Source organism: Erinaceus europaeus, chromosome 10 (assembly GCF_950295315.1).
Source record: "Erinaceus europaeus chromosome 10, mEriEur2.1, whole genome shotgun sequence".
In the NCBI taxonomy this organism is placed as follows: domain Eukaryota; kingdom Metazoa; phylum Chordata; class Mammalia; order Eulipotyphla; family Erinaceidae; genus Erinaceus; species Erinaceus europaeus.
The window spans coordinates 52,911,971-52,938,921 of record NC_080171.1 but is presented as its reverse complement, the minus strand read 5'-3'; the positions used below and the strand labels follow the sequence as shown (position 1 = coordinate 52,938,921).

The following is a 26,951-nucleotide window of genomic DNA, read 5'->3' as shown; positions in this document are numbered from 1 at the left end:
GTACCCCTCTTATCCTATGGTTTTATTAATGTCTCCTTTTTTAAATAAATAAAAATAAATAAATAATAAATAAATACATTTTTGAAAAGAACTGTTTGATTTTATGCCATACCAATTATTTATTTTTTGCTTTTATTTTTCTTGCTGCTGGAGTCGAGACCCTCCCCCCATCCTGTGACACTGATGCAAAAATCATAAAGTGTTTTACCTATGCTTTCTTCTACGCATTTTATGTTTCAGGTTTTACATCTAAGCCTCTAATTTATTTTGAATTAATTTGTCTTGTCTGTGTGCTATGAGGTAGTGTATGGGTTTATTCTTCTATATGTGGCTAGCCAGATTTCCCAACACCATTTGTTGAAGAAACTTGTATGTTCTCAGTTGGCTCCTTTGTCACAGATCAACTACCCATATGAGTGTGAATTTATATTGAATCATCTTTACCTTCTTTGAATAAATCAAAATGTATGATAATTTTCATGTTTTAATGGCTTTGGTTTGTTAGGATTTTGATGAAGATTTTCGCCTCTAAGTTTATCAGAAATGTTGGTCTGTAGGATTCCTTTCACATGTTCTTGTAGGTGTTTGATATTAATGTAATGTTGGTCTCATTTTGAAGTGTTTGAAAACATTTCCTCTTCTGCAACTTTTGGGAAGAGTTTGTGGAAGATAAGTATTAGTGAAGCTTTGAGAGAACTCATACATGAAGTTACCTGATCCTGACCCCTTTTTTATTATTATTATCTTTATTTATTTATTGGCTAGAGACAGCCAGAAATCAAGAGGGAAGGGGGTGGGGATAGAGAGGAAGAGAGACAGAGACACCTGCAGCACTGCTGCACCACTCGTGAAGCTTTCCCCCTGTAGGTGGGGACTGGGGACTTGAACCTGGGTCCTTGCACACTGTGATATGTGTGCTCAACCAGGTGTGCCATCACCCGACCTCCTCTTTTTTTTTTTTTTAAAAAAGGAAATCATTGATTACTGTCTCAATTTCCTGATCCATAGTGAGTCTGTTCAGGTTATCTGTTTTCTCCTAATTCAAGTTTGAAAAGTTGTATAATTATAACAGTTTATTTCTTCTAAAATTTCTAACTTTTTAGAATACAGATGCTCACAATAATCTTTTTTATTTTTGTAGTATGTTTCACTGAAATTTTTGTACTTCTTTAGTATGATTTGACTTTGATTCTATTTATTACATTTACTTATTTTATTTTTCTTTGTTTCACAAATGCATGTAACATTTTTTTTATCTTTATGAAGAACTAGTTCTAGTTTTCACTGATATACTGTTTTGTCTTTTTGATTTCTAGTCATTTATTTCTGCTCTAATTTTTATTATTTCTTTTGGTCCAGGGATGGGGAGCCTTTCTACATTAAGGGTCATTCTGATATTTACAATGTCATTTTTGAGCCATACAAAATTATCAACTTAAAAAGTAGCACTTAGTGTTGCTATAAAAAAGTTCTGGTTGCTTTGGCAGGGCCAGGTTTCATGATTCTGTGGGTCATAAATGGACTAAGGGTGGGGTGTTCCCCACCCTTGTGTTGTGTTAAGTTTAAATTGTTTATTTAAAGTTTTTTCTTGTTCCATGATGTTTGATAGGTAAAGACTTTGTAACAAAAATTTTATTTTGTTTATTTTTTAATAAGCAATTTTCTTGAATTCACAGTATTCACTTAAAGATGAACTGTAAGACACAATCGAGAGTTGTTTTAAAAGTTACTTACATTCCTTAAATTGGACATATGTATTTAATTTTCCTCTGCAAAATGATTATGTCTTTAAACGGCCAGTGTTGTAGTTCACAGCCAAATTTTTTAAAGAAGAATCAGAAAAACAAAGAACAGCAACAACAAACAAATAAACAAAACAACTTTCGTATGTGGATATGAGATCAATCTCTTAGCTCCAGAATTCTAATTATTTTCCTTTACTTTGGGATGGAGTTTGCTTATCATAGAAAGGGAATTCACCCTCTATGTGTTTTATAGTAGAACAGGTCCACTTTCCAAATGTGCTATCACAGTACTTGTGGATGACCCAACCTAGCATTTTCACAGGCCTGTACCAGGAAGCACTTATTTTTACAAAGAATTAAAGCCACAAAAAGAAGTTGGGGGTATTGATAGCACCCCAGTGTAAAACTTGCATGCACACCTAGTAAAATTTGGAAATTAAATTCACTCTGCTTCAGATTTCATTTTCTCCCCCAATAAAACAGAGTAAGACACAGGTATCACAAAATCAGCTATAAATAATTCTTCACAACTGTCTGTCTCACTTTTGAGTGCCCTGGACTCTCTCCAGCCATAAAACCTGGATCTACTTTTACCATTAAAGGGGACAAATCCCCCCCCCCACACCCAGTTAGAACTGAAGAAGTTAAAATTGGAAAGACGCTTACTGTTCAAGCATGCAGTATTTTGTATAAGTGAACAAACAAACAAGGTTTCACATAGTGCTAGGCAAATCCTTGAAAACCTTGACAAGACTTATAAATAAGATATGGTGTTTATTTATTATTTTTTGAAAAACTTTCCATTGTGCTTTCTTTAGTAATGTAATATGATATGTATCTTTTGCCAAGAACTGGGTGTGGCTGTTCAGTGGCTTAGCTGATCATGAAATGTCATGCTTAAGACTTGAGTCAGAACATCAAAACAATGCAGTTCTAGAGAGGAGAGTGCCAACAGTTTTCCATTTCTGCTAGTTTCAACTCTACTCAAGTTGGAGGGAGGGTTTTTTTTTTTTTTTTTTTTTTTTTTTTTTGTCTAGTCATGACTCTGAAAACATTTCCCTTGGCAAATTTTGAATTTTATATTGCTTGTTTCTCCATTCTGAGGCTCTTGTCCTTCCCTTTAGCCTGTCCTCTTCTCACATTTCTTTTCTTTTTTTTTCTCTCTCACATTCCTTTAATCCCTCTCTATTTCTCCATTTATTATTTTTATTTAATAATGTTATTATTATGAGGCTTAATATCAAATGGGAAAAAAATATCAAATGGGAAGAATCATGTTGGGGTTTCTCCTCAAAATGCCCAGCAAAGGCTAATAAATTCACAACGTTTAGTATATGTGCTGCTGAAGCAAGCACAATTCACAACATTTAAATGATTAGTGGATATAGCTTCTTAAATACCATTTCATTAGTACTGAGAGATATTCTGAGTATTATTATTATTACTTGCAATATTCTGCATCATTCAAAATGCTCCCAAAGACTGATTAACTGAGATTGGGGAAGGCAGTCTCTATTCATGATGGCCCCCATTGATATGTAAACTGTTTATCTCTATGACTTCAATATCTAGAATGGAATGTGGTAGATCTAAGGTACCCAGTACCTTTTCTTTGAACTATTAAGTAAAATAACTAGTAAGCTAGTCTACTTAGAGCAACAGAGAACTTGGAGTCAAAAGGTCTCAGTTCATACCAAGAAACAAGCACCCAGAGTGTAAAATTAAATATGATTTGATAAACATCAACAAAATCTGACCACCAAATTATGAAGGGTACATTGATTCTGGTGTATTTTCTCCCTGGCTAAAATATTTTGTATATTATAAATTGAGTATTGTGCATTTCACTTTAATACATACTGCTTAAGAACAGATACCAGGTGCTCAGATAAAATCCGTTTTAAATGTTGTCTAAATAATGGAAAATCCATCCCCACAGGACTTTTGCTACAAGCAGAATTAGGAGTGTAAGACTCTATAATTCGATTATTTTGACAACATCTAAAAAACAGAATTAAGATACCGACTTCCTTCACTCTTCAATTCTAAAAATAATATTTTCTAATATTTTTTATCATATGAAAGAACTCTTGCCCCATGTTATTTCTTAAAACAGCAAAAATCTATTGGTCTAGAATAAATCTGCTTATGGCAGCAAGTACTGATTTTAACAAATATTGTTGATAAGGGAGCAAGATTCACACTTTGAACTTTTCAGAATGTGCGGGGAATATTTCTGTCATAAAATCAAAGGGCTGGCCTAGCTTTGCAGAAGTCTCTTCTAGCTCTCAAATTTTATGACTCTGGCTTAAAAAGAATTACCCATGGGGAAGTAGTATCTTTGTAGCTCGCTCAGGATTTTCATGTCATTGAACAGAGAATCCTCACTGAGTCAGCATATTCTGGCTCAAGTCTTGTGCATAGGGTATTAGCTCTAATAAAGTCTTTTTCTTTTAAGGATGTTCTGGAAATGTTGTGAAATAAGCCAAGGAGAGCCCCTCATGAAGTATAATTGAGTTTTGGAATTGATGTCCCAAAGAGAAAGGATACAGAATGTCAGAGAAGGTTAGAGAAAAACTAAGTGAAGTGTTCAGATCTCATATTCACTCATCTAAGGGATATCATATCTTTTTTTTTTTCAACTGTGGATAATGGTCCACTAATAGGGAAGTCAATTATGTGTATTCAAATTAAAAGGGAAAATTAGTTCAAAATAGAATAGAAAATACATTTAGTAGGGATACATAGTGTTTGATGAATGTATTGTGTGTACTTCAGTGGAGAAGAATGCACACTAGGTCACGTCTACGTATTTCCTATAGGATACATCCAATAGCGTTTGAAAGTATTTTTTTAAATTTCTTTATTGGGGAATTTGAAAGCTACTGGTTTAAATAAAAACAAACAAAAACAAACGGGGCTGGGCAGTAAAATATCTTCCTGAGTACTGATAGGTATAGGTGTGACTTAGAACGGAAGAGAAGGGGACCAGGCGGTGGCGCACCTGGTTACATGCACACACTACAGTGCACAAATACCTGAGTTCAAGCCCCTGGTCCCCAGCGTCAGGGGGAAAGCTTCACAAGTGGTGAAGCAGAGCTGCAGATGAATCTGTCTCTATCTATCTCTCCCTTCCTTCTCAATTTCTCTCTGTCTCTATCCAAAAATAAATAAATAAATACAAATAAATAAATAAATAAATAAATATTTAAAAAGAAAAAGAAAGGAAGAACAGGACCATGTGGTGGGAGTGGAGGGGCGGGGAAGCAGTGGGGCTGGGCAGTACTGCAGCGGGTTAAACGCAGATAGTACAAAGTGCAAGGAATGGTTCAAGGATCCCAGTTCAAGCCCCTGGTTCCCCACCTGCACTGGAGTCGCTTCATAAGCGGTGAAACAGGTTTGCAGGTGTCTTTTTCTCCCCCTATCTTCTCCTCATCTCTCAATTTCTCTCTGTCCTATCCAACAACAATGGAGAAAACATAGCCACCAGAAGCAGTGGCTTAGTAGTGCAGGCAATGACCCCCAGTGATAACCCTAGAGGCAAAAACAAAACAAAACCTTTTATGGCTAGGGAGGTAGTATAATGGGTATGCAAAAAGGCTTATTCAGGATAGGGCGGTAGCACAGCGGGGTTAAGCGCACATGGCACAAAGAGCAAGGACCAGCAGAAGGATACCTTCAGGGGGGCTGCTTCACATGTGGTGAAGCAGGTCTACAGGTGTCTATCTGTTTTTCCCCCTCTCTCGATTTCTCCCATTCAAATACTAACCAGGCCAGACCCTGCTTAGCTTCTGAGATCAGAGGAGATCCCGGTGTTCAGGATGGTATGGTCAATTTCTATTTGTCCTATCCAACAACAGCAGCAGCAATCATAACAATAACAACAGCAAGGGCAACAAAATGGGAAAAATGGCCTCCATGAGCAGTGGATTCCTAGTGCAGGCACGGAGCCTCAGAGATAATCCCAGAGGCAAAAAAAAAAAAAAAAAAAAGACATCCCTGAGGCACCAAAGTTCCCAGGTTTATTCCCCAACACTTCCATAAACCAGAGTTGGGCAGCACTCTGGTTACAATAAATAAATAATAAATACTTTTCAAACTCTGATTATTTTTATGAAGTCCTTAAGATGTCATGGGTATTCTGAGCAAGTGCAGAAAAGGTATAGGTTGTGAAAGGTAAAGCTTTCTTTATTATTATTTTTTTTAATCCAAAAGAAAAAGGACCAATCCAGAAGCCAAGAACATCAGACTCACCTTCTCTCATCTAATGAGTGTTACTGGAGACACCGGCAGAGCCCCTTCTCTGTGACCTTGGTGGGAGGTGAATGCCAACTCTGCTTACTTGTTACTGTGTGTGAGCAAAAACAGAGTATAGGCTAGCCAAAGGATTTCTTAAGAACTTATTTCAAAGCATGATGTACATAAAGAAAAGTACAACTAGGAATTATTTTCCTATCCTGAGGGAAAAGGGAAACACTTAGCTCTCTCCAGCCCCTTTGTCCTTTGGCATTCTGTATTACTAAGGGATTTCTCAGAAATCTAACTACCTTCTAGAAAGCAGGGAGGGAGACAAGGAAACAGCACATAGAGAGATTCCTCTCTTCCTCTTGGTGTATGTATATAAAACTTGATTTTACTTTAAGTGATGAGCCAGTATGTCCATCTTCTTTTAACTATCAGCACATCTTTTGGTGTTTCTTTAAAAGTTTTTTAAAATACAAAGTTAGCTCAAGAACTATAGTCAGTAGTTCACATAGAATTTGTGAATATGAAGTAGACAGAAAATTTAAAAGAGGGTGGAGGAAAAAGCATAATGGTTATGCAAACAGATTCTCATGCCTGAAGCTCCAAAGTCCCAGGTTCAATCCCCTGCACCACCATAAGCCAGAGCTGAGCAGTGCTCTGGTGTTTCTCCCTGTCTCTCTCTGCATCTCTCTCAAAAATAAAATAAATAAAATATATATTTAAAAAAATTTTTTTAAATATTTTATTTAATTTATTTATTCCCTTTTGTTGCTCTTGTTGTTTTATTGTTGTAGTTATTATTGTTGTTGGATAGGACAGAGAGAAACGGAGAGAGGAGGGGGAGACAGAGAGGGGGAGAGAAAGATAGACACCTGCAGACCTGCTTCACCGCCTGTGAAGCGACTCCCCTGCGACTCCCCATAAATAAAATATTTTTTAAAAATTAAAGGAGATGGGAGTCGGGCTGTAGCGCAGCGGGTTAAGCGCAGGTGGCGCAAAGCACAAGGACTGGCATAAGGATCCCGGTTCGAACCCCGGCTCCCCACCTGCAGGGGAGTCGCTTCACAGGCGGTGAAGCAGGTCTGCAGGTGTCTATCTTTCTCTCCCCCTCTCTGTCTTCCCCTCCTCTTTCCATTTCTCTCTGTCCTATCCAACAACAATGACAACAACAATAATAACTACAACAATACAACAACAAGGGCAACAAAAGGGAATAAATAAATAAAATAAAATAAATTTAAAAAAAAGAAAAATTAAAGGAGACATAGGACATGAAATTTAAAGATTTTGGTGTGTCATAAATTGGGAATAAAACACTCTCAATTAAGACACAGACACTGCGTACACACATAATGAGACAAACTAAATAAGATCCTTGATTTTGTGATGCTTACTCTAGTCAGAGGGAAAGGTGTGAAAACAAACTTAAACAAGGTTATTTCAGATAGTGGCAAATTCTGTTACAAAGAGAAAAAAGTTGGCATGAAAACTGAAATTGAGGTGGTCACAAAGGGTTGGCTTTTGAATTTATACCTCAATGAACAAGAAAGAAGTAATTAAGGTATATTAAAGCAAGTAGAACAAAGAGTAAGTCTAAGTATTTAATCAGCCCTCAATTTTAAACCTCCTTACCCAAAAATAAAATGAAACAGAGACATAAGAAAAGATTAAGATAGCCAAAGTTTTTCATGGTATTTTAAATAGAGCCATTAGGTACTAAGAGAAGGGCCCTCACTCACCCTTGTGCAGACTGTAAATATGCTCTTAAAGTTCTAGGAATGGCACACCTGAAGAGTGCATGTACAGTGGTAACAGGGTCAAGAGATATCAAATAAAGATATTACATATCCTGAAAGGAAAATCTACTAGACCAACCAATCAAAAATATCACTGATGAAATTTGCAACAGCTTGTTTTCTAGGGGTTTTGAACACTACAGGGAAGATATGTACCACCATGTCCAGACTAGGCTCTTTAGGTAGACCTTTGCTATAGTATAAGGAATAATTTAGTCTCAGTAATCTCAGAGGAATATGGGAACTGGAAGATGATTCAGAGGAAGGCAACAAAGATGATTAAGAAGTGAATAATGGGGCCTCTGAGAAAAGGTATAGCCAAACTGGAATGATTTAGCTGGGATTATTTATCTTAGGGAGGACACATCCAAAGGGGTGGTTTAAAATGAATGAACTTGAAGAATACAAGAATCAATGGTGACTAAGTGTTCTTTATGACATTTATCAGGAGAATTGGTTGAAATGGAAGGGTTTCTAGAGATAAGAATCTTTGGATTAAAAAGAATCCAAAGCAGAATTAGTTACCTAGCAACCATTCTGGGTCTTTTTCTTTAAACACTGAAAGAGGAGTCATTTAAGATCTTTCTGCTTTTGACAAAGGTTGGTGGTTCCTGCCATGTTCATTGTCATATTTTGTTCATAGTCAACATTTTTTTTTCCCCCTAGAAAAAGGGTTGGTAGGGGCCAGATAGTAGCACACCTGGTTGGGCTCATGTTACAATGCACAGGGACCCAGGTTCAAGTCCCCAGTCCCCACCTGCAGGGTGAAGGCTTCACGAGTGGTGCAGCAGTGCTGCAGGTGTTTCTCTGTCTCTTTTCCTCTCTATCTCTACCTTCTCTCTTGATTTCTGGCTGTCTCTAGCCAATAAATAAAGATAATAAAAATAAATTAAAAATATATTTTTTAAAAAAGAAAAAGGGTTGGCAAATATTATTATTTTGGCTCACCCCCACCTACAGATGCTTTTTTAAAAAGCTACTTTACATTTTCATCTGTTTCTACCAGTTGAAGCACACTTAGACCTAAAGGAAAATGGATTAAATAATCTTTCAAGTTGCCTAACATCTTACAAACTACTTAGGTGATTTGAAGACCTGCATATATGGACTCTAAAGAGAAAAAAATAAAAGGAAGACAGAATAGTTTATTGTTAGGCTTTTAAAAAATATATTTAAATGAAAAATGAAGTCATGAAAACACACAAACATATTTGTCATAAAGCTGGAAAGGTAAGTGGTAGTCTTCAGGAATAGTATCAGTTTTAAAAATGTTTGCAACATATGAGAAAGGTATTCTGTGCGATATTTAAAACATATGGTTTTTGTTTGTATTTCTTCCAAATGTTTGAGAAAGTGAACAACTTGTACCTGTACACAATCGTGACTATGAATGCACTATTTTGTTTTAACAAAAAATGGATTTATAAGCAAGCAGTAAAACACTGAAAGAAATCATAATGTTAATAAGTAGGAGGCTATCGGATTCCATATTAAATTTCTCATACCTAAAGCATACTTTGCAATGAATAGTAATTTTAACTTGATGGATTAAACAGTTTCCAATATAGTCTGTCAGAGATCCATAGGAAGTGATATAATAAAATTCTAATCAATAAATCCTATAGATAAAATCCATATACACCTACTCCCTCTGAATTGAGCAAAGGGGGGAAGTTACAGCATTAGTAGAATAGATAAAAATGCAAGTTCTTCTTCTATCTCTATGTTTGAAGCAGTAGTGAAAGATATGAGGCCTAAACAGTTTGTGTGTGATTTTCAAGTAGATGTGGTTGATCTGGCATGTGTTTGCACACATTTTTGTTTATGCATTTAAATCAACAGACATTTAATTTTGAATAAAATTAGCTCATAACACACAATGAAATATTAAGTTCTCAACAGTTATGGTTCAATAGGAAGAAGAAAAGTACAATCAAATTAAAAAAGAGAAGCAAAAAATAATAAGAGATAAAATAAGACTATCAATTTATTCTCTGGATTTCTCATTTGGTAACTGAGATGCAAAACGATGTGGAGAGAACAGCATCTGAGAGTGGTAAGTATATACCCTTGTGACATATTTGAGACTTTTTCCATCCGTTTGTTCATTTCCATCTTTTTTTTCCCCAGACATAAGAAGAATTGCATATGATGAAACAATGAGTGTAGATGTAATGCATTAGTAACACATATAGCTGAAAATGTTAAGGTTTCCTTTCCAGGGTAACTCAATGAACAGAGGAGCTGTTTGTGTCATACATATTTGAAGCTAAAACTTAGGTAAGTGGCAGCCTTTCTAAAAGATACTCCAATTGTGAGTTCAGCAATGTAATTCCTCTTTTCTACACATTCATGTCACCGTTGCACATGTACATACAAAGAACCTTATTTACACGGGCAGAACTTTTTCATATCACGTGTGAAACTAAAACTACAGACATTAAATCATCTCTAAAATGGCTTTGATAAATGACTATGAAATGACAACAAGTTTATCACATGTGGTTCTCTTATTATAAAAAAAAAAATTCAAAGCATGGGTCTGATGTTCACATTGAGGTATATATGAGGCTATCCAAAAAGCCTTTTCAGGCAATATGACTGTCCACAGGGTAGGAATTTCCACATGCTCAACTTCTATATATAATTTCTCCTCAGACTAACCTGGGAGAATGCTCATGCAATTGTGTTGTTCTGATGACCTCTTATGCCAGTTTCCCCTTTTACTTAAAAGACTGCTTCTTGACTTGTCAAAAATACCTGAAATTTCCGTTGATGTCTTGTCCCAGTACATATAACTAGAGGCACTGAACAAGAGAATGACTCAATATATTGGTTTCTGTGAAGAAACCTTCTTTAATTAAGACATCATAAACAATCCTCAAGCTGTTGTCTTCCTTTATTTAGTGTGCTTTTCTGTAAAGACAAAGACTTTCTTTGTCAAGAGGTTATTTTTATCTATGTAAAGCAATTCTGACTTGAGATACACTGCACAGTCATGGGACTCTTTTGTTTCACAACTTTACTTTTAGTCATCAATTACTATCAAAGAGGAAATCACTTCATAGATTTACAGTGAGAGCCAAACAGCTTGATAAGGAATTTGAGAAAGCCAACTCACTTATTTTATCCATGTCCTTATAGTGCACACATACTATGTATGAATAAAAGAATATGTGTAGTAACCTCTCAGAACTAAAAAGTGAGAGGGTTTTCACGCAGTCAAGTATTAACACATCAGTATCAATAAAATAACATCAGAATTTCCCTGATTTTGCTAATTAATTTATATGGGTTTTTTCCATTAACGATTCATGATTTTTAAGTAGTTGAATCAATTATTTTTTCCCTCAGGAAGTCAAGTATTTATTGAGGCAAAGCCGGGATAGAAAATAGAAAGAAATACATGCTTTTTAGAGGCAGGTATTCCTGAGATGAGTGGGCAGGGAAGGCTGAATCAGTTAAATTTTAAGAGAAAACTTGTTTTCCTTTAAGTAGCAACCTTAGACTCTGTAAAAACTATACTGGTTATCTGAGTAAAAGGGGGAGGTGAGCAGAAACTTTGGTAGTGAGTGAAGTTAGCTGTACACGCACATAAACTGGTGTGAGTCTCTATCCTTGAAACCTTATAATTTTGTAAACCAATGTTAAATAACTAATAACTTTTTCCCCAAAATCAAATTGGTTACAGGAAATGGTGCACCAGTTAGAGTGCACATATTATGATACCCCAGGTCCCACCACTGACGGAGGGGGAAGCTTCACAAATAGTGAGGCAGCACTGCAGCTCTTTTTTTATTATTATTATATTTATTTAATTTTAAATTTTTTAAATTTATTTTTGATAGGATAGAGAGAACTTGAGAGAGGAAGGAAAGACAGAGAAGGAGAGGTACCAGTCGGTAGAGCACCAGGTTGAGCAGTGCTATTGGTGTCTCTCTCTCTCCCTTTATACCTCCCTTTTTCCAATCAACTTTTGTCTCTGTCTGATAGATAAATAAATAAATAAAATATTTTTAAAAAGAGGGATAAAGAGATACCTGCAGCACTGCTTGTGAAACTCATCCCTGTAAGTGGCGACCAGGGGCTACAACCCAGATCCTTGCACATAGTAACATGTACATTTAGTCAGACACAACACACCCAGCTCCCATAGGTGTCTTTCTCTCTGAATACATCTCTATCATAAAATAAAAAAAGAAAAAAATGCGGGGAAAAATGATCACTGGGAACCATGAGCATTGAGCCCCAGCGATAACCCTGATGGCAAAAGAAATAAAGGTACATTACATTAAAAAAAAGAAATGCTTCCTTTTCCTAAATACCATTTATTGAGGTATAATTTCTATCTACCATAACTCACTATATATATATTTCTATGAATTTTAACAAAGCTATTGTGTAAGCACCATGAAGATTAAGATAGAAAACTATTTTTATTGCACCCATGACAGATACTTGAATTCTGCTGCAATAAAGTCTCTCCCCACATTTTATCACTGAATATATATATCAGTACATCATATGGTTGTACTACTACTTGTTTATCCACTTGCTGGTCAATGACCATCAGGGTTATTTCCAGTTTTCAGTGATAATTAATAAAACTGCTATAAACATGCCTGTACAAATCATTACCTGGATATATATTTTCATTTCTCTTCTGTAAATTCCAAGGGATGAACTTACTGAGTTTTATGATAAATATATATCTAATTTAATACAAGTAATTGCCAAACTAAGTATCAAAATATCTTCCCCATCTTGTAGTCATACCACAGTGCACTAGAGTACCACTTTCTTTGCATTCTTATGATTAGAACTAGGTTCTGTGAGGTTTTAAAGTGTAAGTTATTGCACTGGGTATGAAATAGTATGTGACTATGATTCTAATATGCATTTCCCTAATGGCTAGACATGTTGCACACCTTTTTCATGTGTCACTTTGTTACCTGTATCTATTTTCTGGTCAAGTGGACATTTAGATCTTTAGTTCAATTTTAACTGGGTTATTTGTTTTGTTATTGCAGAGTTGTCCTTGAATATTATAGACGTAAGTCCTTCATCAAATAATACTTTGAAATCATAACATACTGACAAAAATAATATTTTAAACATGGAATTTTAAACTGTTTTATTAAAGTATTTTACATTAGAAAAGACATACTAAATGAACTATTTTTCTGTTTTTTTCAGTCTTCCAAAATACATATTAAATTAGACAAGATAGTCCTATGAAAGAACAACAAATCTGGGAGTCAGGAGGTAGCGCAGCGGGTTAAGTGCACCTGGCACAAAGCCAAGGACTAGTGAAGGATCCCGGTTCCAGCCCCTGGCTCCCCATCTGCAGGGGTGTCACTTCACAGGTGATGAAGCAGGTCTGCAGGTGTCTATCTTTCTCTCCCCCTCTCTGTCTTCCCCTCCTCTCTCCAATTCTCTCTGTCCTATCTAACAATGACGACATCAATAATAACTACAACAACAATAACCACAAGGGCAACAAAAGGGGAAATAAATAAATAAATAAATATTTAAAAAAAAAAGAACAACAAATTTAATTAATATTTATTTGATAAGTCTTATTAAAGTCGAAACTGGGAAGGTGTATGACTTCAAATGCATTAAAGATATTTTTGTTTGTTTCCATAGTGCTTGCCTCAGTAAATAATTTTTCTAAGTAATTTATAGTTATGTTATCTTAAATGATATAATTTAATTGCTCTTACTTGATTAAACAATTAAATATAATTTATTGGGGGATTAATGGGTTACAGTCAACAGTAAAATACAACAGTTTGTACATGTGTGACATTGCTCAGTTTACAACATAACAATCTAACCTCCTTTAGGTCCTCTTCTGCCATCCATGTTCCAGGATTGAACCCTCCCACCCAGCCCACTCCAGAGTCTGTTACTTTGGTGCAATACACCAACTCCAGTCCAAGTTCTTCTTGGTGTTTTCCCTTCTGTTCTTATTTTTCAACTTCTATGAGTCAGATCACCCTTTTCTTTCTGGATGATTTCACTTAACATGATTGCTTTAAGCTACATCCAAGATGAGGTAAAGAAGGTGAATTCGCCATTTTCAATAGCTGAATAGTATTCCATTGTGTATATGTACACCACAGTTTACTCAGCCACTCCTCTGTTGTTGGACACCTGGGTTGCTTCCAGGTTTTGACTATTATAAATTGTGCTGCTATTAACATAGATATACAAAGCTCTTTTTGGATGAGAGTGTTTGGTTCTTTCTTCGGATATATCCCCAGGAGAGGAATTGCAGGGTCATAAGGTAGGTCCATTTTCTAGTCTTCTAAGAGTTCTCCAGACTGCTCTCCACAGGGGTTAGACTAATTTACATTGCCACCAGCAGTGCAGGAGGGTTCCTTTGTCTCCACAACCTCTCCAGTATTTGTTGCTACCTTTCCTGATGGATGACATTCTCACAGGAGTGAAGCAGTATCTCACTGTTGTCTTTGTTTGCATTTCTTTGACAGGCAATGACTGGGAGTATTTTTTCATGTTTGTTGGCCTTTTGGATCTCCTCTTTGGTGAATATTCTGTTTATATCCTCTCCCCATTTTTGGATGGGGTCTTTTTTTTTTTTTTTGCTGAGTTTGATGAGCTCTTTATATATTTTGGTTATAAAGATACTTCCTGATAATTATCACTAAACATTTTTTGCATATAACTCAGAAGTCAAAAAAATTGAATTATACTATGATAAAATGTATCCCTTTAAATCTGCACATCTGTGTTCTTTGTGAAATCAACATTCATTGACATTTGCATAAATAAATTCAAAGTTCAGAAGTAATATTTATCAGTAACCCTATCTCATTCTGGCAATAAATTGTAATTATCCATTGATTGAAGAACTATTTGTGGGACTAAAAAAGCCCCATTATGTTTTATTTAAAAAATATTTTCAACAAAACATGCTATATGTGTTTGAGTACTAATAATATTTGAAATAATTATAACCAGAAGGTATATTTTCAAACCATTTAGACTTATGAGCATAAATTAATAAACCTTGATTCTGTTTCATACACAAATTTCCTTTGGTGAAAGTAGTAATTATACTTTTGGCTTACTTTTATTTTGTAGGAAGGGTAAAGCTTTCTGTTATAAAGTATAAATCTAGAAATAGTTTTCTTAGCAATAAGAGAGAGGACATGCATTCATGAGGTACCTGGTCCAATACCTGGCACCTCATATGTCAGAGTTTAGTGGTATTGTGGTCTCTCTCTCTCTCTCTCTCTCTCTATATATATATATATATATATATATATCCTTCTCTCTCATACATTCACACACACACACACATTATATATTGATTTTGGAAAAGTTATGCATTTATGCATAGAATAATGAAATAAAATAACATGTCATGACTTTTCTGACAACTCAACAGTACATTAAAATATAAGTTAAAAGTAATAACATACATGTTTAATATATGCATTTTATTGAATAATTATCAGTGCCTTATTGGTATAACATTAAGATTCTAGTATAAACTTCTAGAATATTCAATATTTTCACTTCTCACCTTTTGCAATCATTTCACCTTGGAGAGCAAATTTTAAAAATAAATTTTAAAAGTGATTTTTAAAGTGAAGTGTGATTCTGTTAGAAAAATCTTCTAAATTTTTCTGAAAGTTAAAATTTTGAGAGGTAGGTTATGACCTTTACAATTCTTCCTGGCAGCTGTGATATTTGGCCCCGATTTCATTGTTCTAGTTTTCAAGCTTCTCAGTTTGCGATTACAATAGCAATAATTTTCCCTGGACACCAAGTGGATGACTAGCTCATCCAGAGCCCTGTGTCCTTCCCATGTTGGCTGGCAGCAGACCCCTGGCTGTCCATGCCAAATTTCTTTCTCCAAAGCTCAGACTTGACATTCTTCCTGAGCAGTTCAACAAAAGCATCATAAAAACACAAAGCACCAGAGTGACTCTTGATGGGATATTCAGAAGTTTATAAAAGGACTTCTTTAGGCTTGAAGTTTTATTAATTTTTTGTTCTCGTTTTCTGGTGAAACAAATGCTTTGTGGAAGAGAGAGGAAGAGAGAGATGCACTCAAAACTTTGTTTTGCTATAGCCCTAGAAAGTGTTTTCCAAACTTTGGATTAAAAACCATAAACCAAATTGAATTGCTACAGTCCACATACACACAAGCACATGCACTTGGCACCTGCGATTTTCTTTTTATACCTAAACATTTGGGCTCTTCCACATTCATGCAGCTCCTGTCATCAGGTCCCAGAAATATGCATATGAAGGAAAGATGCAAACTCATTTGGCAAAGAGGTGTGCCAGACACTTAGGAGGAAGGTAGGCTATTTCAAGTAAGGATGAACAGAAAGATTTACAGAGAGGGTCAAGCGAAGAGCTCTTGGAGGGCACACCTACCCCCAGGTCCTCTTTGGGTCCTAGATACACACTTTAAGTTAGGAGACATTTTGCATGGCATGAGGTAAAGCCAATAGCCTGTTTTCCTTATTCATGATTCTTGACTTTTCTCTCATTGGTTCTTTCCCCCCTCATCTTTCTTTTAAATACCAAACTGAGATTTGAGCTATCTTCTCCCCCTCAAGGCTCCCACCTCCCCCCTTTCTTCCCACAGGCTTGGCACTCATTTCCCCCATTATTTCAATGAGTAATGACACCAAAGACATCAATCCAACCCTATGAGCACTTCCCACTTTCCACTTTCTACAAAGAAAGAAAGAACCAAACTAAACACACTGCAACATGAGGCTTCAGGGATTGTGACTAATTTCTAAACTCATTTTGCTCTGTAGTAGAATTCTGGCTGTCATTCGACATTTTTTTTTTCATAGAACCCTTGAGCAAACGTTATTTACAGTGCACACTGACTTTTATTACTACATAATACAGAAAATATTTGCTTCATTATGAAGCCAACTGAGTATTTATTTTGATTTTTGTTACTTGTTGTAAACAGAGTTCAAAACACTCTCTCCTACCATTGTTCCAAACTAGTCAAAAACTATGTAAACAATCAACCTGGTGATTGTGTGGCCCAGATCTTTCCAGCAAACACTTTTGTTAAAAATAAATCCACAGCAGTTTTAAAATTTAAAGTAACTTTTGCCCTTCAGGACTGTTTAGCACTTACTGGTGGTTACCTCTTATGGGACAGTCACCTAACTATGAATTCTTTTCCAGGTACTTTGGGAATTAAGCCTTCAATTTTGAATGAAATTCAAGGCAAGCTTCATTTTATTCCCAAGACTCAGTATTGCCCAAGAGTGATCTTTTTCAGCTGACATAAGTCAGGACCTGTTTTGCTGGAAGATTATGTGTGTGCACAAAGATACAAAGATATACTGGGTCCATATTGAGATATACATTGCTGACTAGCTGATCCCATTTAGTTCCAGAACCAATTTGCCTTTTGTACCTCAGCTGAATTTCAAAGAACTTCAGACTTGAAGTGGACTTACTCGACCCTCTTTGTGATTTAAATTTGGTGTATTTACACCATGCAAAACATACCAATTCAGATTATTCCCCTCTGCATCTCACTCTTGACATTTTGGTAATTAAAACTTTTTATAATTTGGCGGTCATTTGGCTGATTTAATAATTCTACCTATCAGCCATAGGCCAGCATAGTTTTACATTTCGAAACGGGAAATTCAAGGTAGAACATTTTTAGTTAATATCTTTAAAAATCTTGGGAGCAGCTGAGGAGATGGCTCAGCTGCTAGAGCACTGGACTGAGGTTTTTCTGCCTGAGGTCCCCAGTTCTACACCAGTGCTGCATGTTGTTCTGGCTTCTCTCTTTCTGCCCCATGTGAAGCTTTCTCATATGTAATAAAACGCATCATTTTTTTTACAGTGTTTAACTTAATTTCATTTCTGTTATATATTTTAATTTTACTAGTGACTCAATATTGATGTACAAAACTAAGATAACAGGAGCATAGTTCCACACCAGAGTTCTGTATCCTTATTCCTTCCATTGGAAGCTACAGTAGTTTTCCCAAGATCATAGATATGGGTTAACTATTATTTCTATACCTATCTTCATATAAATATATATCCATTCCCCCCCCCCATGATCCCATCTTCTTTTCCTTTCCAAGTCATACCTACACCAGCTTCCGAATGTCCTTCCTTTTTTCCTTTTTTTTTTTTCTGGGTCCTGATTAAATTGGAGTTTAGAGCCCTGGCCACCTTTCACCTATCTTTTCTTTTCTCCCCCTGCTGGGAGTACAGACCACAGTTCTTTTGGGGGTGCAAAAACTAGGAGTTCTGGCTTCTGTAATTGCTTCTGCACTTGACATGGGCGTTGGCAGTTCAATCCATATTCCCAGTTCTTATCTTTCCCTAGAGACACATCATTTTTTCAGATGAAGCAGAGAAGTAAAAGGAGAAGGAGAGAGAAACCACAGTGCCACCATACTTCAGTGTGACGGAGAGCAAAAGGAAATTTGAATGGCAAACAAGGCAAAAAGAGCATTATCCAAGTGAACTATTTTGCTGCCTCAATACAAAACAAACAAACAAACAAAAAAACAAGTTTTGAAACTTCCTGACCTCAATTTATATCCTAAAAGGCTATTATAATCAAAACTGCCTGGTACTGGAACAAAGAGTTAAACACCCAGAAACAAGCCCCTAAGGGCAGCTAATTTTTATTTCCTTATTTATTTATTTATTTCCTTTTGTTGCCCTTGTTTTATTGTTGTAGTTATTATTGATGTTGTTGTTGTTGGATAGGACAGAGAAAAATGGAGAGAGGCAGTGAAGACAAAGAGGGAGAAAGAAAGATAGACACCTGCAAACCTGCTTCACTGCCTGTGAAGTGACTTCCCTGTAGGTGGGGAGCCAGGGGCTTGAACCACAGTCCTTAAGCTGGTCATTGCGCTTTGCGCCACGTTTGTTTAACCTGCTGTGCTACCGCCCAACTTCCAGGGCAGCTATTTTTTGACAAGGATGTCCAAGATATTAAGTAGAGAAAGAAAAATCTACTCATCAGATAGTGTTGGAAAAATTGAGTTGAAAAGTGCTGATGAATGAAACTGAACCACTACATATCACCATATACAAAAGTCAACTCCAAATGGATCAACAAAATGGACATTAAGCCAGCAACCATAAAATACATAGAAGAAGACATTGGCAGAACACTTCATGATCTATGTATTGGAATTATTTTCAAAAACTTAAAGAAAAAACAAAACAAACAAACAAAAACAGTGGGATTAGATGACATCAAATTGAAGAGCTTCTGCACAGCAAAGGGAACCATAACCAAAACTGAAAGGCACCCTACAGCATGGGAGAAGATCTTAATATACTATAAGGATTATTAACCAAAATTTATAAAGAACTCACTAAATTTAGAAAAAAAAAAAAGGTCAAACAATCCCAGTAAAGATGAGATGATGGATGAGGACATGGACAGAATCTCTTCACCAAAGAGATCCAGAGGGCCAATAGACACATGAAGAAGTTGTCACAGTCACTGATTATCAGAGAAATTCACAAAGACAACAAGGAGAGAGCACTTTCCACCTGTGAGAATATCATATAGCTCACAGAGTAGAAAGCACAGAAACAAATGTTGATAAGGGTGTGGCTGTGGAAGGAAAGGGCCCCTTTCTTCACTGCTGGTGGGAATGTAAATTGGCCCAAATCTTGGGAAAACAGGTTGAAGAGTTCTTAGAACATTAGAAATAGACCAGCCATATGTCCTAGGAATTTCTCCCTTGGGGATTTACCAAAAGGAAATAAAAATACCTATCTAAAGGTATTTACAGACACCTATGTTTATGGCAGAACTATTTATAATAGCCCCAATTTGAAAGCAGCCCAGATGTCCAAAGACAGATGAGTGACTAAGAAACTTGTGGTATATATAAACAAGGGAATATTACCTAACTGTTAAAGCTGATGCAGTCATCTCCTTTACCTCATCTTGGATGACTTTGAAGAATCATGTAAATGAGATAAACCAAAAAGAGAAGGATGAATACCTGATGTTTTCAGTTACAGACAGAATTTGAGAATCAAGGACAGAAAGGGAAAACACACAGTGAAACTTAGATTGGGTGTGGTATATTGCACCAGAGCAAAGGACTGTGGGAAAGGGAGCAAGTGAAGAGAGCTGAAAGCAATTCCTAGCACATCACCTCCTGGTTGTATTATTTCAAGTAGATTATTCATCTTCCTGAACTATAGCTTCTTCTGTGGTTTATCCTTTATTCCTAAAATAAGGAGATCTATGCCTATATGCATCACTACAAATGTAATATGTACAGTATTGTATGTGTCATAAATATTGCTGTGATAATTCAGGAGATGTTTTTTTCCCATATAACAGGAATTGAAGGCAAGATTAAAAACTGCATTTTCTACAAATGTGCTGATAAGGTCAATTAAATATGTTTATAAACATTCAAGCAATGCAAGAAATTTAAGATGCTTCTAATCAAGTAAGATTTCAAATAAATTTAGTATTTTACTATTATTTTTTACTAAAAAAATTTTTTTTTTAAATTCAGTATTTTAAATCCAAGCCTTGGTTAGTATTTGCTTCTATAGTATCACCTGGTAAACCGTTTTTTTTTTTTTTGGGTGGTGGGAATTGTATGGATTTGTACCCCTCCTATCCTACGGTTTTGTTAATGTTTCCTTTCCTAAATAAATAATTAATTAAAAAACCCCTTTGTTTTGAAAAGTTTTTGTTTTAAGATTCCTCACCAATAAAATGCAAATGACAAAGCTTTGAAATTTTGTATTAAGCAAATGCCAGTGATCACTATGAACTGTTTCTTTAAAAATATTCTATTTATGGAGGCCAGGCAGTGGCACACCTAGTTAAGTGCATATATTACACTGCTCAAGGACCCAGGTTCAAGCTTCCTGGTCCCCACCTGCAGGGGGAAAGCTTCAGGAGTATTGAAGCAGAGTTGCAGGTGCCTCTCTCTCCCTCTCCATATTCCCTTCCCCTCTCAATTTCTCTCTGTCTCTATCCAATGATAAATAGATAAGAATGTTTTTAAAATATTTGATTTATTTACTGTTTATTGGATAAAGATAAAGAGAAATTAAGAGGGAAAGGGGAGATAGGGAGAGAAAGAGACACCTGTAGTACTGCTTCATTGCTTGTGATGCTTTCTCCTTGAAGGTGGAGACTTGAACCTTGCTGCTGAACTGCTCATTTTATAAATGATGGACAACTGAAGAATCATGTCACATATACTGTGATTTAAACATGTACTGACAGAGTAGTTGTGCACCCAGCTAGGCACACATATCACCATGTGCAATGACCCAGATTTGAACTCTTTCTCAAACTGCAGGGAAATGTTTCATTAACGGTGAAGTGGGTCTGCAGGTGTCTATCTTTCTCTCACTCTCTATCTCCCCTCTCCTCTCAATTTCTCTTTTTTTATCAAATAAAATAGAAGTAGAAGAATAAAAATTAATAATAATAATAATAAATGGAAAAAATGGCTGCCAGGAGCAATGGATTTTGTAGTGCTAGCACCAAGCCCCAGTGATAATCCTGGAGACAATAAATAAATAAATAAATAAAACACAGGTTTTAAGAACATGAACTTAGGGGAATTGGGCAGTAGCACAGTTAAGTGCAGTAGCACAGGTTAAGTGCATGTGGCAAAGTGCAAGGACCAGCATAAGGATTCCGGTTCGAGCCCCCGGCTCCCCACCTGCAGGGGAGTCGCTTTATAGGTGATGAAGCAGGTCTGCAGGTGTCTATCTTTCTCTCTCCCTCTCTGTCTTTCCCTCCCCTCTCTATTTCTCTCTGTTCTGTCTGACAACAATGACATCAATAATAACAACAACAACAATAACTACAATAATAAAACAACAAGGGCAACAAAAGGGAATGAATAAAAAAAAAAAAAAAAAAAGAACATGAACTTAGGAGTTATCAAATTGACCTAACCCCTAGATTCAGAATATTCTATTTGACATTATGCAAAAATATTCTATTTGACCCAAACTCCCTGAATTTCAGTTTGTTTTTTTTTTAATCTGTAAAACGAGGTACTCATAGTGCTTTCACTACTGAATTTATTGTGAGAAAATTAAGTAAGGGCGTGTAAAAGATGAAGGAAAGTATCTAACACAGAGCGCATATCCCTTGACATTAGAGGTTGCTGCTGTCATTACCTCAGTGGTAACATTCACAGACTTTATTGATTGCTAGAAGAGACATCAGATACTGTAGTTTGGCTTTTGTATGAAAATTGTGAAGGTTATCTTCACACCTGTGTATGCCATTTGGCTCTTGCTCATACTACCATTACCACCTGCATCTGTTTTCCTCTTACCAGGTCTTTAACCTCAAGCAAAACATATAACCCTGTCCTCAAGGAGCAATTATGCTTACAACAGAGCAAAGGCATGCACAGGTGAAATGCAGTGAAGCTGCTAGAAGACTAATCATCAAAGGCTGTCTCTATTGTACCCTTTAAGGCTAAAATTTAAAGTAGTGTGGGCTGGTGGGATTTTATTACTATTATAGTACACAATTTCCTCTGTGGTTCATATTTAAGTCAATGTTGGAGGAGCATAATTTCATAAATAAAATATCTAAGTTCAAGTATCAGATCCATTATTTAGTAGTTGCATTAACCTGGGTGAGCTTATTGGGCATTTTTCTCTCTAATGATCTATAAAAGGAAAATAATGAGGCTTAGAGAGAACTCTGCTATTATAGTACACACTTTACCAAGCATTTGAGACCCAGAACCACATGAGGACATGATGAAAGATACCAGGTATTTCCATGGATGATAGAGTAGTGCTGTTTTATATTTATTCTCCCATCCCCAAGTAAAAGGAAAAAGAGAAAAACTTAAAACATTGGCCTGGATCGGTGCTCAGTGGCATAGCACATGTGCTGGGTCCTGAAATTATTCCCTGGTGCTATAACAACAACAACAACAACAACAACAATGTCTGTTACAAGGCAAAAGATCTATGAGAAGACTCAATGAAATGACATTTGCCAAGCACCTAGCACATAATTTCCCTTCTCCCCCTAATGGCATAAACTAAGAAAATGAAGATTTTGTCTAGTAGTAATGTACCCAGAAGAGTGCACATATTACCATGTGGAGGACCAGGGTTCAAACCCCAGGTCCCCACCTGCAGGAGGGAGCTTCATGAACAGTAAAACAGTGCTACAGGTATCTCTCCTCTCTGCCTCCCTCTCCCTCTCTTACTCTCTATCCAAAAAGCAAATGACTGCCAGGAACAGTGGGGTCTATAACAATAATTCATGAGGCAAATAAAAAAGAAGAGAGAAAGAAAATGAAAATTTGATGAATGCTCTAAAGCAATGCAGTCAGTTATTTTTTGAAATTGTGGCCATGTCCTACAAGTCTATTCTCATGAATTTTCTCAAAATAAAATGACTTTTAAATACACATTCACAAGAGCAATACTATATAATGAAAATCAAGCTGTTCTTATTAAAATTTGAAAGTAGCCTACATTTTTGTTTCTAGAACACAAAATGACTGCTATATCACAAGTATTTACTTCAATTAATTAATGGGGGAAAAGATGTTGTCATTTTATACTTTAGGTCCACTTCTATGTAGACAACACATAGCAATATTTTATAAATCTCTATAAACAGGAAATCCTAAGAGGGTCAGCCGGTGTGCACAAGGCCCTGTTCCCCACCTGAGGCAGTAGAGGGTATGTTTCACAAGTGGTGGAGCAAGTCTGCAAGCTTATATATTTTCTCTTTTTTTCCTCTATCTACCCCTCTCCCTCTCAATGTCTCTCTGTCCTACCAAATAAATAGGATGAAAAAAGAAAGAGAGAAAGAAAGAAAAAAGAGGAAGAGAGAGTAAGAAAGATTGAAATAAAAGAAGGGAGGGAAGGTGAAAAGGAGGAAAAAAGGAAGGAAGGAAGGAAGGAAGGAAAGAAGGGAGGGAGGAAGCGGAAGTCCTACTTTCCTGTTTTTTTCTAAGATAATTGTTCCCCATATCCACAACAGTACAGAGCTGTACACCAAAGAGATCAAATTTAAAAACTGGATCCTAAATATTTATCAGCTCTCTCTACACACTTTCAGAGAACTACAACTCACTACACACATAGAATAGAAAACAACTGCAAAGTAAGCAGACTTTAGCTACACCTCAAGCTGATTTTTGAAGTTCTTTTTTTTCTCTGATAGTCTCAGTTATCCTGCATTTATGGACAGCCCCTTCACTCCACCTCCCAACTCTGAATGAGGACTATACCTGTACCCCGCCATGGTTGGTTGAGGAGCAAAAGATAAGGCCCTGGAAAGAAGACCTCACGAGCATTGCCTTGCAATCTACTTCTAAAAAGGTTGTTTTTTTTTTTTTTTGCAGACAATTCTCTAGCAGTTATATAAGCACTGGTATGCATTACAACTAAAGGAGGGAGGCAGAAGAAATGTATCCTTGGCTAGATCATAAAAGGTTGTCAGTTCATCACTGACTTCCTATGATGTCACCAACAATAGGAAAGCTAGAACAGTTAAGCTCTCCAAAAACTGAAGATGAAATTACAACTTTAGCATTGACTCAGTTATGTGGCCTAGTGTACAGAGCAGAGCTGACTTTAATATGCTTCCTTATCCCTATAAAACACATCAAAGGCTAGATTTTTTCACAGCCCTGCATGACTGGCCATTTGGAAAGAGGTGTATTCAGGCCCCCCAAATCCTTCATTTTAAGCAGATGGCAAAGACAACCACAAGGTTAAAAATTGCAAGCATCAGCTTGTAAAGACACTGTTTAACACCTTCCCTGACTAAGGAAGGATCTGAAACCACCATTCAGTTCTATGAAGCGAGGTATTGGGTTGATTTGTGACACAACAGAAGGTTGAGTGGAAACTGAATTTCTGTTTTCTTTTTTTTTTTTCCTGGCAGATTCATGTGTCACTAGGTGGCGCTGTCTAGTACAACCAGGTTACAAGCGATGACAAAGCCAACTGCCAGGAATATCATTTTATTTTAAAAGTTTAAAGGAAAAAGGAAAAGTTATTGATTCTCTTCATCACAGGAGCTGGAGGTGTATTATTAAGTTCATTTTAGAATCTCATAGTTAAGTTCTCCTCCAACCCTCAGGACTGAAAATAAGTATCTAGCACATCTTTACGATTTAATAAATATTAGATCAAGATCAGCTGAGAATCCAGGGTTTTTTTCCCCCTATTCTCTTCCCCATCCTCTTCCTCCTCCTACTCCTTCTTCCTCTGGGGAGAGCACAAAATATACAGTCAACTGAACTGTTAATATATTGAAGCTATGTGAAGTGAGTGCCTCCCAAATTTGAACTTAACTCTCTTTTAAAATATTAATTTAGGGGGGCTGGGTGGTGGCACACTAGATTAAGCACACATAGTAGCACGAAGTTCAAGGATCCTGGTTTGAGCCCCCATCTCCCCACCTGCAGGTGGGTTACTTCACATGCAGTGAAGCAGGTTTGCAGGTGTCTTTCTCCTTCTCTATCTTCCCCTCCCCTCTCAATTGGTCTCTGTCCTAGCAATAAAATATTTTATTTTGTTTATTTTATTTTAATGAGAGAGGGGGGGGATGAAAAACTGTTCCCTTCTGGTTTATGGTAGTACTGAGAATTGAACCTGGGACCTCAGAGCCTCAGGCATGAAAGTCTTTTGCATAACCACTATACTGTCACCCCAGTTCAGTAACTTCCTTTAAGAATCCTCATAAGTGATGAAAGGAGACAGCTTACCAGCAGAGTACACATGTTATTATGCACAAGGATATGAGTTTGAGCCTCTGCCTACCACAGGAAAGCTCTCCACAAAGAGGAAGTTTCTGGAGCAGTGGGGCGCTGCTGAAGTATTTCAACTCCTCTCTAGTTATCTCACTTCTGCACTCTTGCTCGCTCACTCTTTTCCTCTCTATCCCCCTCCTTCTTTGTATCTCACTTTACAGGAAGAGAAAAGTAAAATAATACTGGGGGCTATGGATTTTCATGCAAGTGCTAAGCTCAAGTGAAACCCCCCAGTGGGGAAAACAACAGCAATGACAGGCACAAAAAGAAAACCTTACATAAATGCATGGAGGAAACTTTAGGACACAAATTCTGTTTGCTGCTTCCTCTCTCATGTGTTCATCATGCTTTTGAAATAGTACTACCGGAAGATTAAAGCTGGGGGTCTGCTGTGTAGATAAAAGTATACATTTATTTCACATTCAGGTATAACATTTTCTGTGAAATTTAAACCAACATCTTAGATACAATGTTTCTTTTAGAATGAGGTCCTAACTTTTGTCCTGAGAGGCTATTCTGAGTCATTATATATATATATATATATATATATATATATATATATATATATATATATATATGAAGTGTGCTTAAGAAAGGGACATTTTTAATGCCCAATGCTGCAATGAACAGTCAGGAATTCTTTTTCTGGAGTCAAAACTTCAGTCACAATGGTGTGTATATTAGCACAGTATTATTGTCCATCTACTCTAAATTAGCCCATTACTAGATTTAGCTTATTTGGCATCAACATTTATTATGTGTGCCTTTTAAATACCTGTATACTGTGCAGCACCCAAAACATAGTTAAAATAAAACTGAGTACCCTTTGTTCCAGGTTGCATAGCTCAAAACTTTATGTTTGACCATTTGAAAAAACAGTATTTCAAAATGTTATCCCTCTCAGGCTGAGATCATTATATTCCAAGCCTCTGGGGACACACATATCTCAAGGGTTTTCTTTTTCTTTTTCTTTGGGGTTGCAGGGAGGTTCTTCTTAGCATCTCCTATATAGAAAAAAAATGGATCCCTTTTACAATCTCAGCAGGTCTTTGAAGAGGCATCATGCCATTCTTCATCCTCTGACATTACACATGAGCTTTCAGCTTTGTTTGTTATTTTCTGTAGTGAATTCTTTTTCTGCACATGCCAGTCCACAGTGAATTTCCCAGATCTCTTTCTCTATCCCAAACAGGAGGAAAATACTGGATCTGAAATCCTGTCTTATTTTTAAAACTGATTAGAAGCTGAGGCATGTCTAGCAGCTTTGTGACTAAGAACTAATATTTGCCAGCCCACATGAATCTCTTGCTAGTCTGGATTTCCCCACAGAGCTTCAGCTATTAGAAGAATGACTGGAGTCA

The 26,951-nt window shown here is 36.4% G+C and overlaps 1 protein-coding gene across 2 annotated transcripts in view; it reads right to left on the bottom strand.

Annotated features, from left to right (window-relative positions):
- ADAMTSL1 (ADAMTS like 1) overlaps positions 1 to 26,951 on the bottom strand; it is a 1,221,418-nt gene that overhangs the window by 540,218 nt on the left and 654,249 nt on the right. The gene's annotated exons all lie outside the window — the stretch shown is intronic.